Source organism: Macrosteles quadrilineatus, unplaced genomic scaffold (assembly GCF_028750875.1).
Source record: "Macrosteles quadrilineatus isolate MER2022 unplaced genomic scaffold, UCM_ALF_1.0 Scaffold_1__1_contigs__length_201487025, whole genome shotgun sequence".
Lineage (NCBI taxonomy): Eukaryota > Metazoa > Arthropoda > Insecta > Hemiptera > Cicadellidae > Macrosteles > Macrosteles quadrilineatus.
The window spans coordinates 36,052,232-36,068,963 of NW_026542594.1; the positions used below are offsets into that span (position 1 = coordinate 36,052,232).

The following is a 16,732-nucleotide window of genomic DNA, read 5'->3' on the forward strand; positions in this document are numbered from 1 at the left end:
TTCAAAAGAGTCGGTGTTTTTTTTAGGAACTTCCAGGGCACATTTTACACTATCACTGCTCTTTACTTTTTTAGTTCGATGTTTTTCTACGTGTGTTTTTGTTCTGTTTGTCTCTTTACGCCCAGTTAATGACTTTTTACCTTTTCTTTTTCTTTTTGTACTTTTTTCATCCTGGGTATTATGAGAAAGTTTTAAAACACTGTAATGACCCGAGTCAACATTGCCACTAAACATAAAGTCACACACTTCTTCGCCAGAACCAATGTCATAAGCCACAGTTTCTTCAGCAACTTCCCTGTGTACTCAAAATAAATAGTTAGGGTAACTTATTGCTCACTGATACATTGTAGTTCCACGTATCCAGCGTACTCGCCATCTCGGGAAAGTAAAGTTTGGTATTGGTGACGGTCAAACACTGATGTTGAGTAAGACTCATCGCCTACGATAAAACTTTTGTATTTTTCCCACTCTTTAACAATTTTCTGGACAACTTTCAAACGGATTTCCCTATGATTGTTCTGGTGGCCGTATAGAATAAATGATATTGATCCAAACAAACAGTTTCCGTCCCCTGCTATAGGTATAATTTCATGTTCCATACTCAAATATAAGCTCAATCAACACTTTCCTTCAGAAACACTTTCAGCAACACTTTCGCAGGAAAACTAACACATTATTCAAAAATACAAAATTGACAATAAAAAATACAAATACTGTTCAAATACATTTACAAATAATATATCGTGGTATACAACTTTAACAAATACACTTTTCCTTGAAAACTCAATCAACACATTCCTTCAGATACACTTTCTTTCAGCAACATTTTTGCAGGCAAACTCAAACATTATTCGAAAATACAAAATTGACACTAAAAAATACAAATAATGTTCATATACATTTACAAATAATACATTGTGGTACCGTATACAACTTTAACAAATTCACTTTTCCTTGTTTGAAATCGTGTGTACAGGAACTCCTAGATTAATAATTACATACTGAAAGTAAGGTTATAAAAATAATAACAAATCTAACAAATATTAAACAGCTGACATATGATTTACAATTATTAAATAAGCTGTAAATTATATTCTTCAATAAGAATTGTATTGACTCAACCTTTGAAGGGCTGTAGGTCTTAACCCTTAGAAAAGACGTGAATTCTAATGAAGTTCGGCAAATCTATGCATTATCCCCTTTAATTTGACACATAGATCTTGTGGATCGGTCCAGTAATTACTGAGAAAACAGTGTTTACAACTTAACTGTGTATTAAATATATAGATTCCATCCGATAATAAATTGTGGGTAAGTACTCTACAGAACTGTACCATTATCCTTCATTGGACACTCCATAAATCTTCATCAGACTCTGAATGTCGCCTAATTAACCCTGGCTTAGTAGATTCTCATCATAGTGTCACCCCCATAGTGTTAAATTGCTTGGTATTCACTTAGACCCTTAATTATCCTGGAATGTGCATGTAGAGTTTGTAAAAAACTAAGTCGAGTTTATTATTTATTGAAACACTTGAAGAAATATGTGTCCTCTGACTATGTTAAAACTGTCTACCTACTTTAGTCTATTTCAAAAAGCCTTTTCCTAAAGTCTCTTGCTCTGGGGAAATAGCCCTTCTGTGATAGAAGCACTTCTCGCCCAAAAGAAATTTATTAGAATAATGACCGATTCAGATTATAAAGATCACTGCAGACCACTTTTTATACAAGAAAAGATTTTAACTGTTGTAAATCTCTACATCCTTCATTCATTGCTTGCTTCACACAAAGAAAAATCTTAACAGTTTAACTCTTAATAGAAACGTACATAGCTATAATACAAGAAATTGTAATTCAATAGCTAGACCCTACCATCAATTCAATTATCAATTATTTAAGATGGGGACGCCACTATGTGCGTATTTTAACCCAAATATGAGTGAAGGATGAGTGTAGGATGAGTGGCGCGATCTTGTAGTCTTGTTAGTGACTAAGGCCGACATGTTCCTTAGACACAGCTGTTAATTAATAGCCCATACAGCTAATGGCAACTAAGGGACCTACAGTTTATTGTGGAATCCGAACCACATTTTTTCCTCGTAATTAACGAATTGGTCTAATTATTTAGGATAGTACTGCGGATAGTCGTAGTACTCACTAGTGCGGACGTTAATCCACACCAGGTAGCATCGCATCCACAGTGCATCCCTATAATTATCCACAATTCGTGACCTCCTAGTAGCTGGATTACAGGACGACGCCACCCGTCCCAGTCAATAGCTAGACCCTACCATTGGACCCTACACAAGGCTGAGCAAGGTGCTCAATTCTATTAAACAAGTTGGTGTAAAATTAATTAACAGGCTGCCTTTTTGAAGCCCATCTGGCTGATTTTGACCATTTCAAAATACCCCCACCGCAGCAAACCTAATAAGACTACGCAAATTTCCATTTTCCCAATTGGATATACACTAAAATGCCTCCTTAAACATATCACATTTATTCCCTATTTAAATAGAATTAGTTTAACGAGTACTTAGGTTTGCTGCAATAGGGAGGGTAAAAAAGTGTTTTTGTTGTAAAAAAATAGTTTTGTAAAAGATTAATGTATTTTCCAAATTTGATCAAAATATGTTCATAAACAAGCAAACTACAACAGCTAATTTATTCTCCATAAGAATAACATGATAATTTTAAATTTAAAACTTTTTGGAATTTTCTCCGTAATCATTAGGTCTATAATAACGCTTCAATATACTAAATTATTTGTTTTTTCAAGCTCTACAAAATGGTTCGGAAAGAAATTGTGAACTTTTGTGCTTTTCGGGTCAAAAATGGGGAAAAACTATTTTTACCCCATAAAACCCCGTTCCTATATAGTCTGATCATGCTGGTTCGCGAACTCGGATCATTTTTGCTAGAGTTATCGTGCTAACGGACACCCACATATCTATATATATAAAATCCAATGTATGTTTCTTTGTCCTTTATGGACTTCGAAACCGCTCGACAGATTGTAATGAAACTTTCAGGCATTATTAAGCAATATTCAAGGATGGTTAGTGTGAAGTTTGGTGCAGATCCGTCAGAAGGGCTCCGCCCCAGTGGCTCTGGAGTTTCCCATGATAACCTTATGAGTACTCATATTTAAATGGAATTAAAGAATCTGAACAGCTGGTTCAACTAAACAATTTGATTCTGTGATGTTCAATAGCATTAAAAAGTTAATAGGTTTACGAACAGGGTGCACCACTATTGTTTTTTTTTTTTACTTATGACAACAGCTAATTTGCAACCAAAAGGTGAGTGAGCGTAGCGAACTAACGTTAACCTGGAGGCGAGTGAGGGTAGCAAACAAGCTAATTAAACTGAAGGCAAGTGAGCGCAGCGAACGAGCTCCAACCTAAAGGTGAGTGAGCGCAGCGAACGAACTTCAACCGCAACGTGATTGAGCCATGCGAACGAGCTCATCTTGAAAATGAACGAGCATTTGACATAAAACCACATTACGACAAGACGATGTCTGTCGGGCCAGCTATATATATACAGGGTGTTTGGTAGCCAATGTCAAACACCTAAGGGATTATTTTAAGGGATTATTATTATTATGCATGAAGATTGTGATAAAAATACACAATTTGGATAGTTTTATCTCACTCCTACTTCCGGCAACAGCCATTTTTCCAAATTTCTTGACATTGCCTAATAAAATCTCATATTTCTCATTTTTTAGCCTACATAATGAGATTTTTAATTGGATTTTTACAATCGTCATTAAATTTTCTATCACAAAACGTATAGGCCTAATATGGTACAGCTTAACCCATTCAAAAGTTTGTAAATTCGACTTAAATAACAAATTATGAAAAATCAAAAAGAGGGCAGGGCGTTACAACTCGTTTAAGACATTTTTCAAATTTCCATACAAATCAAATTGTGTTAAAAACTGTCAAATACTATTACCGTTATACGATGACAATTCTAAAAATGCAATTGAAAATATCATTATGTAACATAGGTTAAAAGTTGAGAAATATGAGATTTTATTAGGCAATGTCAAGAATTTTAGAAAAATATAAAAATGGCTGTTGCTGGAAGTAGAAGTGAGATATAACTATCCGAATTGCGTATTTTTATCGCAATTCCTGTGCATAATAATGCCTTAAAATATTTGACACTGACTACCAAACACCCTGTATATATATATATACCTTAATTTATTTTATCTGTGATATTATATTGTGATTTTATCTTGTGAAAATTTCCAACTTGTAAAACTTTCAGTGCTCGCTGCTTGCCTGTAGGCCTATTATTTATTCAAGTATGCCGCCTACTGTGATTTACCTTATTTTAGCCTATAAGTTACTTAGTTACTTAATTTACTAGTGCATATATTATTTAGTAAGCCTGTCTGTATTATTTATATTTTATCTTATAGGTTACCCATTTATTGTACATGTAAACCTTAATTGATGTACCTTCATTGCACATATCTCTTTGATTACCTTGTTTACTATTTATTGACATGATCTATTGCATTTCATGTATAATGTTTAATGATCAAATAAATCTATCTATCTATCTAATTCACACCACTTAAAGGTTACTTACCTTAAAGGTTAAAGGTAACTTAATTGATGAATAAATAGGCTAACTTAAACATAAAAGTTAAACGATAAGTTACTTTACTAAGACTTTATTTTAATCATCAATACTTACTTGTTTACAAGTTTACCCAGCAGAAGTTGATGATTCATACAATTCAGGGTCTCTATTTTACTGAAATCAAAATACCAATGATTGTTAATTAGTCAATAGGCATAGCCTACCTTGTTTAAATTGTTAGCAGACAGTGATTTCAAAATGTTATAGTACGTGAATGACACACAAAATTATTCCTTGAACCAAAGAGCTCAACCTGCTCAATTGTATATTTTATGGTAATGGAAAACAAGTTGAAAAGTGTCATTGTCTTGGTCTTGCAACTTATTGGAACTGACATGACATCAAACATTTTCAAGGTTAACGCAGTTGAAGATTAGAGGTTAACCAGCATGATTTATTAACTCATGGTTGGTTTTACCAATTATTTTTAGATATTACTAGTGGCTTGTAGGGGCAGTAGCCCCTATGTATATATTGTAGTAATTATTTTGTACAAATTATTAGTCCCATGGGTTACCCTACCTTGATTATCGTTTAACATTATTGTATATTATAATATGTATAATAGTTATTACATACCTGCATAATGCATTTTGAGGTCTGCTCTGTTAAAAATAAAAATTACAAAGGATTTTTCATGCGGTGTGTTTATAGTATAAACTTTCTAATCATAATACAACTAAGGATATTTTTCAATGATAATCTTCATGACTATTAATTAAATGTATATACATTTCTTTGAATATAGACAAATTCACTTAGATAAAATACATGGAGATAAATTTTTCAAATAAATGCCAATTTTTGTGAAAATTTTCCTTGTAAACTTAAACGGCATATTAGGATCTGTGGATATTAGTATTATTTTTGGCATGGAAAATACGTTTCCTTTGCCTATTCCAGTAATTACTACTAACTTTACACTTTTTCCAGTAATACCTAACACAACCAATCGTACTCCATTAACTAATCCAGACCCTAGCTTCATATTTCTAATGAGCATCACTATTGAACCAACTTTTAAAACTAATTTGTGTGGTGGCATTCCAGATCGTGCAATTAAATTAATACGAGAGCACGCCCCGTGGTCGAAAAATCGACCAAAAGTATGTTTTGTGCAAACTTCTCTATTTTCACCCCACACTGTTAAATAAAACATGTGATTGGAATGTCTCCTATTTGTTTTGATTTTCTGTTTACATTTTGTTGTTATTTCGTCATCGCCATAGCAACCCATAAAACCCATGTTAATTTTTAAAAATTTCAAATTCATTTTTTGTGCTTATTTTTGTGCCTATTTTAGTTTATAAAGGGATTCTGCACACCTACAGGAAAATAGCTTTCTTACGGTATGCGTAGATTTTCCGTACGATACACACGAGCTGAGAAAAAAGGTTTTAAAGAAACATACTTGCCTATTAATATATAGATAGATAGTCAATTGGTAGGTTCAACCTCTCTTAAGGGTTAGTATACATTTTACAGTGCATATTACATATTACCATATGCTTTAAATAAAGTTAAACCACATGTTTTAATGTAAACAAAGCAAACATGACCTAGATTCCCATGTTATTTAAATGTGAATTATTTTATTCTGTCACAACCTTTTGGTGCATAATTAAGAAAAATGAATAATTTTCCCCAAAATTTCATGCCCAGACCTTTAAAATGAGACCCCTCCCAGCTTTCTACGCCCTCCGGTTCGCTCACAATTTCATTGTATAAAATTTTGGGCTTACGGAATTAGATATATAGATCTTTTTGGCTATCATAGTCAATGGTATTATCTGTATGAATCCAGCTGATGTGAATTTATAAAGTTGATAAAAATTTTGCTCTTCAATTTTCAGTAATTATTAGTGAATAATTTTTAAATTAGCTTTTAAACAGTGTTTCAAAAAGATCTTTAAGAAGAGAGGTTTTCTACAAATAAGTATTTTATACATTATACCTCTGCTCTATATCATTAATAATTCACAGAACTTAAAATCATCTAACCTCAAATATTCATTTTATTTGTTTATAATCCTAGGCTACTGATTTCAAAATATTTTTTCCTACAGTCACCCGACAAAGTTGGCTTCCTTGTACTGTTTATAGTACAGAAAGCTGCTAATTGCTGCATATTTATACTTTGCCGTACGGTTTATACTTTGCCGTATGGTTTATACTTTGCCGCACATCAGGATTCCAACGAAACAACACAAAACAGCGTGGTTCCATTATGCACGTAATCCGTGTACGCTTGGAAATAGGTTGGCAACACTTAAAGATAATTATACTATGAGCAGCTGATTGACTATTATAACTACGATTTAACCTGTCATTTCGTGTTTACAGTTTTGGTATTTCTGAACTTTCTGGACTTTTCTTTTAAACGTTTATAAAACCTTCCTACGATCTTAATAAACAAGAAAATACCTTTTAAGCATTTTTTTTAGGCGCGGAAACCACTTCAAATTACAAAAACATATGGAACTATATTCTCAAAACGCGGAGCACATTTCTTGCCGAGGAAAAATAGCGGAGTGATATGGACCGCGGGTACTACTTTCTCTAGGGCACCATTTGTGTTGCCAGCTGAACCTAAAAACGTGTTGCATAGTGTTTGAAAGACTAATTATTTATATGCTTTATAGTGACTGTAGGAAAAATATAATGTGTAACACGAGTGAAAAAGGCCTTTGCTGCACTCGAGATCATTCCACACTCGCCTGCGGCTCGTGCGTAAACATTGCTCTCGTGTGCAGCAAAGTGCCACTTTCACCACTAGTTACACAAATAACTATTTCCTACAGTCACCCGACAAAGTTGGCTTCCTTGTACTGTTTATAGTACAGAAAGCTGCTAATTGCTGCATATTTATACTTTGTCGTACAGTTTATACTTTGGCGCACATCAGGATTCCAACGAAACGACACAAAGCAGCTTGGTTCTATTATGCACGTAATCCGTGTACGCTTGGAAATAGGTTGGCAACACTTGAAGATAATAATACTATGAGCAGCTGATTGACTATTACTACGATTTAACCTGTCATTTCGTGTTTATCGTTTTGGTATTTCTGAACTTTCTGGACTTTTCTTTTAACCCTAGCAGTGGCCAATGTTAGAAGTGGGGAATGGCCAACCCATTTTGGCGATTTTGCAGACCTTTTTTTAAAAATCTGTCAAAATTACAAATATGGACTCAACCTATCAATGTTTGTATTCATTTTATTCAGAAAAAGCAGGAGAATCTGAATATATAAATAAAAATTGAATCTGAGTTGGTAACTTTTTTGAAAAATAAAAAAAAATCATAAAAAATTCAAAAATTCTGATTGAAATTTCAAAAGTAAAGTCTTGTTATTACTACAGTATAATTTTCAGACCAAAACCATTATATACATTTTGTAGTAAATTCAAATCCCTACATAGAAATGTATAACACATGGGGAAAATATTTTTTTTTACAAATGTTATGTAAGAAAATGAAGAAAATTCAAATTTTGTCGCATAAGACGAATAATTAGTAACTCGGAGATAACTCATGTAAGGTAATTAGTGATAATAATATAGTACACATATTCTTGTAGGTTATAAACTAAGGAATACAAATATGTCACATTGTAGGCAGTAAAAAAATTTTGATTACCCGTTTATGATACAAAAAACTAAAAATTTACAGTTTACATATAAAAAAATTCAAAGACATTTTTGTAAAAAAATTTTTTACAGATTTTTGTAGGCCAAACATATTACAAAATGTTCTAGTACATTCAATTCTCTTTATAGAAATGTATAACACATGGGGAAAATATTTTTATTTACATGTGTTATGTAAGAAAATACGAAAAATCTCAAGGTTTGTCACGTAAGACGAATAATTAGTAACTCGGAGATAGCTCATGTAAGGTAATTAGTGATAGTAATATAGTACACATATTCTTGTAAGTTATAAACTAAGGAATACAAATATGTCAAATTGTAGGCAGTAAAAAAATTTTGATTACCCGTTTATGATACAAAAAAACTAAAGATTTGCCGTTTATGTAAAAAGAAATTCAGATATTAGACTTTCCAGTAGGCTTATATTCATGCATAAAGATTACTGTTAGTCCTAAAACACAAAAACATTACTAAAAAAAAACATTACATAACTACAAAATCCGAAATTAGAATGATTCCCAAGATATTCGCCGAACAATATTTACTTTCAAAACATAAGTCAGCTGATCCGCACAAAACAAACAGAGAAACTTGGTCAGATGGCAATTTTCTTTTGTTGCTGACAGAACACAGAAATTATACAGTGATCAGGGCTGCCATTTCTCAACACTAAATTATTCTACGTTTCCTACACTACAAAAGGATATTATATTTGAATAGTTATAAATATTCCATTATATATATATTTCGACTTTAGAAATGGTCCTGGCGGGACCATTGGCCATTTGTTAATTTTTGTAAAATTACGTGTTTTCCAAAAATCATATGTTCTTTGCTATCAATGTATTGATAAAATAATCTATGCCAAAATATTCAGCAACTCTACTGCTATCTAGTGGTATAACTCGCATCGAGATAGGGAAAAAACTAACCTCGCTATGATTTTCTAAACTTTATGTGTTTAGCGGTTACGCAACACTACAAGTGGAAGTAGATTCGCGCGGAAATTTTCATTCAAATTTAAATTGCAATTACGTTGACATATTGACGCTAGAAGGTTCGTTTATATAATAAAATGAAAGTTTAGAATGTCATCTTTCGAGTGGTATATGAATTATCCACTTTAAAGATAATTATCAATTAGTTTTTAGCGTTAAAAAATGTTTGGACATAAATGGTCCCGGCGGGACCAAGGCCATTCTAAGGGTGCACGGTGAAATGGTCCCGCCAGGACCATTGGCCACTGCTAGGGTTAAACGTTTATAAAACATTCCTACGATCTTAATAAACAAGAAAATACCTTTAAAGCATTTTTTTTTATGCGCGGAAACAACTTCAAATTACAAAAACATACGGAACTTATTCTCAAGTCGCGGAGCACATTTCTTGCCGAGGAAAAATAGCAGAGTGATACGGACCGGGTACTACTTTCTCTAGGGCACCTATTCGTGTTGCCAGCTGAACCTGAAAACGTGTTGTATACATTCTTAGAATAAGAACATATTCTTCTCAAATATAGCAGAAAATACCCTTGACCAAAATAGAGCAATCGTTATAGACCCTGAAACAGTGCTGAATGGAGAGGAACCTGTCTGTCCAATACACCTTACCTTAACTTCAACATCCTATAAAGAAGTTGAAACGATAATAAAACCCCTAAAATCCAAAACATCAAGTGGAATAGATGAGTTTTCCTCTAAGATGATAAAGCACTGCTCCCAAGAATTCATCTCTCCTCTGGTTTATCTTATAAATAAATCATTTAGAGAAGGCAAATTCCCATCCACCATAAAAGTCAGTAAAATATATCCCAAACATAAAAAAGGACCAACTGAAAATGCTCAAAACTACAGACCCATCTCTCTCATCTCCAGTTTCTCTAAAATCATAGAAAAAATAGCTCTGGCTAGATTAATGGCACATCTTAATCATAACAAACTCATAACTGACAACCAACATGGCTTTAGGAAGAATAAATCCACCTCCTCAGCTATAATATCCCTAATTGAGTTCGTCCTAGACCAGATAGAAAATGAACAATACATTTCCACCATCTTCCTTGACTACAGTAAGGCTTTTGACTGCCTGGGCCACGACCTGATATGCAAGAAACTCGAAAGACTCGGTATAAGAAACTCAGCGCTGGAATGGTTCAAAAGATACTTAACAGGACGTTCACAAGTCGTGGAACTGAAAAACTCATCAAATGAAGTCACAGCAAGTTTCAAATCTTCAAAAAGCAAGCTGACAGGAGGAGTTCCACAAGGCTCTGTATTAGGCCCGATTCTATTCATCCTATTGACTAATGACTTCCCCAAACAAATTGAGAGTGAAAATGCTGTTGCAATCATGTATGCAGATGACACAACCATTTTGATCAAGGACAACACAGCCCAAAGCCTGTACCTTAATTCAAAATCGATCCTAAATAAAGCCATCCTATACTCAAAGAACAATGACTTAGCAATAAACCCCACAAAAACTACAACTCTGAATTTTAGTAAGAAAAAAGACATAGACCCCTCAATTAGAGGATGTAACAATAGAAATCCATACAAAATTTCTCGGTGTTATCCTTGATAACAAACTAAGGCCCCGTTTATGCACCAAGAGCGGGAGTGGGGCGAGCAAAAAAATCAGTGCCGGAATATATGTCGTCAGAAGAATAAACTACATAGGCGGAAACTCTGTGGCCAAAACAGCTTACTGTACTTTGCACTGGTAGAGTCGCATATTAGATATGGCTTGACAGAGTGGGGAGGAAATTCAACAAAAAATATGAATTGAATCCTTGTTCTTCAGAAGAAAGCCATAAGAGCCCTCGCCAACCTTGTCCCACCACAGACTTGCAGACTAGCATTCGCAAACCTAGGAATCCTCACAGTGGTGTCTCTCTACATACTTGAAACCCCCCAAGAAACCAAGACCTGCACCACTACAACACCCGTCATGGCTCCAAATTTGCCCTATCAGTTCACCGAACAACTCTTTGGGGAAAAAACCTTCCTACACCGGCTGCAAACTGAGGAACCATCTACCTGAGAGACCTGACTGGCAACAAACTACACCAGGAGTTGAAGAAGTGGCTAATCGCAAGACCCTTCTACACAATAAAGGAATTTTGCGATAATTATGGAAATTAACACATACAATTCACTATTGTATTGACACTATTGTAATTCTTAACGAATGAACAATAAAGAATATTGTATTGTATTGTATTGTATCATGTAACAACTCGCCTGCGGCTCGTGCGTAAACGTTGCTCTCGTGTGCAGCAAAGTGCCACTTTGCCCACTAGTTACACAAATAACTATTTACTACAGTCACCCGACAAAGTTGGCTTCATTGTACTGTTTAGAGTGCAGAAAGCTGCTAATTGCTGCATATTTATACTTTGTCGTACGGTTTATACTTTGGCGCACATCAGGATTCCAATGAAACAACACAAAACAGCGTGGTTCTATTATGCACGTAATCAATGTACGCTTGGAAATAGGTTGGCAACACTTGAAGATAATAATACTATGAGCAGCTGATTGACTATTATAACTACGATTTAACCTGTCATTTCGTGTTTATAGTTAATCGGTAGGTATTTCTGAACTTTCTGGACTTTTCTTTTAAAAGTTTTTCAACATTCCTACGATTTTAATAAACAAGAAAATACCATTAAAGCCTTTTTTTAGGCACGGAAACCACTTTAAATTACAAAAACATACGGAACTATATTCTCAAGTTGCGGAGCACATTTCCTGTCGAGGAAAAATAGCAGAGTGATACGGACCGGGTACTACTTTCTCTAGGGCACCTATTCCTGTTGCCAGCTGAACCTGAAAACGTGTTGTATAGTGTTTGAAAGACTAATTATTTATATGCTTTATAGTGACTGTAGGAAAAATACAATGTGTAACACGAGTGCAAAAGGCCTTTGCTGCACACGAGAGCAATACACAAATAACTATTTCGTTATGTAGACATTACCAATCTTTTTTGTTTAAATCTATTCCACAATTTTAATCGGTTGATAAAATTGCTATAAATAAAAAATACCCCCGCCGCAGCAAACCTGCAGACTAAGCGAATTTCCATTTGACTGATTGGATTTACACTGAAATGTCTACTTAAAAATATAACATTTATTCTTGATTTAAATAGAATTAGTTTAACAAGTACTTAGGTTTGCTGCATCAAGGAGGGTAAAACTGTTTTTTTTTTTTTTAAATGTGAATAGTTTCGTAAGAAATAAAAACATTTTCCAAATTTGATCAAAATATGTTCACAAACAAGCAAACTACAACAATTTACTTATTCTCCATAAGAATAACATGGGAATTTTAAATTTACAATTTTTTGGAATTTTCTCCGTAACAATTAGGCGCATAATAACGCTTCAATATACTAAGTTATTTCTTTTTTTAAGCTCCACAAAATGGTTTGGAAAGAAATTGCTAAATTTTATGTTTTTTGGGTCAAAAATGGGAAAAACCTATTTTTACCCCATAAAACCCCCCGTAAACCCCCGTTCCCATGGTCCGATCATGCTGGATCGCGAACTCGTTCCAATAAACGTACGTTTACACGTTTGTACCAAATTTCATCAAAATCGGATCATTTTTGCTCGAGTTATCGTGCTGACGGACACATATATATACATATATATATATTAAAATTAAAACATATATAACAAAGTACCCTTTTAGTAATTATTTTATTTTTCATGACGACATGTTTTGGAACTAAGTCCATTGTCAAGTCATTTTTACCATTCCGCAGTAATTACTAACCAAGTTAACTTAGTCTGTCCTATATAAACGCAAGCTTTAGCCTGAAATTTGATTGTGGATGGATGGAATGGGTAGGGTCGGCCGCAACATTTTTGAACAACTGTGGTAGACACAAAGAACACAGTACACAACTTAAGTTAGTGATGACTTTAATTTTTAATTTATACAAGGTAATTTTTTTAACAAACAGGGTATGCAACACAGGGTTTTAAGGTAGTGTCTGTGAGACGTTAGTTGTATTAGGAGCAACTTAATGACTTTAAAAACTGTAGGCCTAACTTTCTCTTTACAACAGAGACTGGATAAGTTAGTTGTAAGTTTAACTTAATTGAAAGAAACACAGTCTCGATGTAGACTGAGTAGGAAAGGTTGACTTTCATTCTTTATATAAGTTATATGCCTCCTTTAAAGAATACTTTATAGAAATGCCTAAATGAGTTCAGTCTGCACCTATTGAGGTTCGATTAATTCTGCGAAAGATTTACACAAAAGATAATCCAATAACTTACCTAAGTTACTTGCTGCAAAATTTTATTTAGTAGGCCTAATCCTTTACCATATGTTAGTAACTTAGGTCTATAAGATTGGCTTGAAATATGATTAGGAGTTTAACCAATTTCATACCATAACTGGGCCATCATGAACCAGAACCAGACTACAGTATCGGACAGTAGCGTAGTAGAGCAGGAATGCTGTCGAGATTAAGTATTGATTGTTTAATCGATTGTAGTTAACTATTGCCTTAAGCCGGTTTTCCTATACGGGGAAGAGGAGAGCGGAGAGCGGAAAAGCAATTAACATGGCATTCCACTCCGCTTCTAGGAAAAGAGTACCGGTAACATTAAGTTTCCTAAGACAAGAGGAGTCCGCTCTCCATGTTCCTCTCTCCGCTTCCGCGCCTAGGAAAACCCAGCTTTATTGTTCAAATAGTTTGACTTAGCGATAGTATAGTGTACACTAACACAATCGTAATAGAAAAAAAAAATATATTGAATCACTTAATCACTAGGCTTAAACAGCTGCTTGTTTCTTAAAACAAGTGAAATTGCAAAACAGTTAGGGGTAGTTTTGAAAAGCTATCTTTAAATTAAAACTATTTTAGTTTTGTAACATAGTTTGTTCGTATAATGTTGAAATAAGTTGTGTCAAAAATATAGTTCCATAAAAGTGTCTTTTCAACCCTCGCTCGGGTCAAAAAGAGTCACTTTAGGCACAGTGATGAAATATACTAACGTATTTGACACTATAGAACTTTATGAATGGCTCATTCAACTGTGTTCAAATTGGCGACCATATAGATCGATGGGATGTCTCACATCAGTATATAAAAATAAATGATATTATGTAAAATATTTACAAACATTTGCTGACCTTCACAAGAAATAAAAAGACTTACATTTTTCGGGGTGGGGACCGTGATCTGATGCACAGGTTTCTAGTACAGCAGAACCCTGCATTACAGCCCAAAAGCAACTTTCTTATTTTTTTGTAAACATTGATGATACAAATAAAGTGTAGGCCTAATTGAAAAAGATGACTTTCATTTGCACTGCGTTTAAATCTTAGTCGACTTCAATTTCTTATCTCGATAGCCCTTAATTGTTGAATTGAAAAATAAATAAATGAAGGTATTTTGTATAGTTCCTCTAATTACATTGATGAACTAAGTTAAATTTAAAAACAATTACAGTAAAATAAGACATTTAATACATAAAATTGCTTTTGAGCTGCCCTCTGCATTTTTGCTTCAATACCTACCTATCTTTTACACAATTGTCATTAATTTGTCTTGACACTCAGTAAATTGTTTTTTTTAATTTGCCAAATGTGTGCAAGACTGTGGTGTCACAAATTGTTTTTAACATTTGTCGAAGAGGTTCTTAATACTGTGGTGCGACAACCTCGGTCTCGGATGACCTATCGCACCTGTACTTTTGCCGCATACTTTTGTACTTTTACTCTGTATAAACCACTATTAGTAAAGAATAAAAGAATTGGCAGCTGGATTTGTTCAATGAGTGCCTAGTAGGCCTATCATTAAATATGTATATAAAATGCAAGAATTGTAAAATGATTTGAATATATTGTAAATATAAACTCATGAATTACATAAATTAAATTCTATTAAATTTAACCAACATTTTTAACATTTCTAAATACATTGAAAAAATAATCTATACCTACACAAATCATGGAGCACCTAACCAACCTAAAAATACTAACTCATTCCCTCATGAACACGGATTCAGAAAAAACAAATCTATCAACTCTGCACTGAGTTATATGAACTCCACGAAGCGATTACCACCCTGTGGGAAAATAAACAACCAGCATGAGGACTCTTCTTAGACCTCCAGAAAGCCATCGACAGCTTAGATAGAGATATACTGTTTGGCAAACTATACCAAATTAATATAGGCCTAAAGGAAACACCTAAATTGGATTAAAGACTATTTCAAAGATAGGCAACAGGTCGAAATAATTTATCAGATTAAGTTAATAAAATTACAAACAAAACTAGATCACCCACTCAACTAACTAAACGAGGAATCCCTCAAGGATCTGTAGCCTACTCGGACCCCTCTACTTCTTGATATATATCAATAGCTTCCCAAATTAGGCCTACTCTAACACCAGAAGAAACTTGCATAATGTTCGCTGACGACACCAACATCAACTACAAATTGTGAAGATCCACACATAGGCTAGCTCAGAACCTACATTGAACAACAGCACACAACCGTAATACTTGTAATACACAACCGGTAACTTAGTAATTTACACTCTAACTAGGCCTAAGTTAAGCCTGCACAAAATTAACAGCCCCTACCAGAACTTACCAAGGTTTTAACACTCATGAGCACTAACTTAGTCCTATTAACAAACACACTCAGGGAAAGGGAATGACGATTCGATTATCCAGTCTCTACACAACTGCGGTGAAGAGGAAAGAATTAAGTTAAGACATAAGACTTAGGCCTGCCTAATCCAAGCTAAAATGTTTAGGCCCAAGGTGTAGATAATGAATAATAGAGGGACTGAGGGACTGATTTGAAAACCCCATATTTTTATAGGAAGAAATTCTAAACTAAACCGTAGCCTAATTTTAACCTTAACAAATTACATAGCCTTGCCTTATACTTTGGCCCCTTCACGGGATCTTAGTAAGAGAATCTTGATCTTACTAAGAAGACTAAACAAACTCCGGCTAACAAATATTAATACTCATGTATTTCTTATAGATAACTTTTGTCTATATTAAAACACCCGACTTCAAACTGAACTGAAAGTCAGCTGCAGCTCCAGCTGGAATAGGAATAGCAGACAGCCAGGGGCCAGACACAGAGGAGCGCGGCAAGCGGCAGACGATGGTACTAACTAACTTGTCTGTCTCTGTCTAAATTAGAGGATCACACACTGCCTGTAAGGTCAAGTCAGCTCGAGCTCCCCCCAGCCGACAGCAGCTGATGGACCAACATCAACGAAGATCAAGCGGGCAGCGATGACGTCAGGCTGCCGGAAAAGGAAGTTAATTTTGGTGGAAACATCTGGGTTTAAAGTTCTAGAACATTCCATGGTCTCCATAGCAACCAAATCGGGTATAAATACAGCAGTCCACGGACGGAA

General features: G+C 34.4%; 1 protein-coding gene across 6 annotated transcripts in view; it reads right to left on the minus strand.

Annotated features, from left to right (window-relative positions):
- LOC128982747 (peroxisomal acyl-coenzyme A oxidase 3-like) overlaps window positions 1-16,291 on the minus strand; it is a 177,620-nt gene extending 161,329 nt beyond the window's left edge. Inside the window, exons 1-2 of one of the 6 annotated variants that reach the window (XM_054401695.1) lie at window positions 16,240-16,291; window positions 4,720-4,779 (exon numbers count right to left, since the gene is read on the minus strand). The gene's annotated coding sequence lies outside the window, so the exon portion shown is untranslated. Of the gene's footprint in view, window positions 1-4,611; window positions 4,632-4,719; window positions 4,960-5,244; window positions 5,268-15,289; window positions 15,317-15,945; window positions 15,963-16,239 lie in introns of those variants that run through there. The other 5 variants (XM_054401699.1, XM_054401698.1, XM_054401696.1 and 2 more) reach the window with 5 other exon arrangements.
- Window positions 16,292-16,732: the final 441 nt, after the last annotated feature.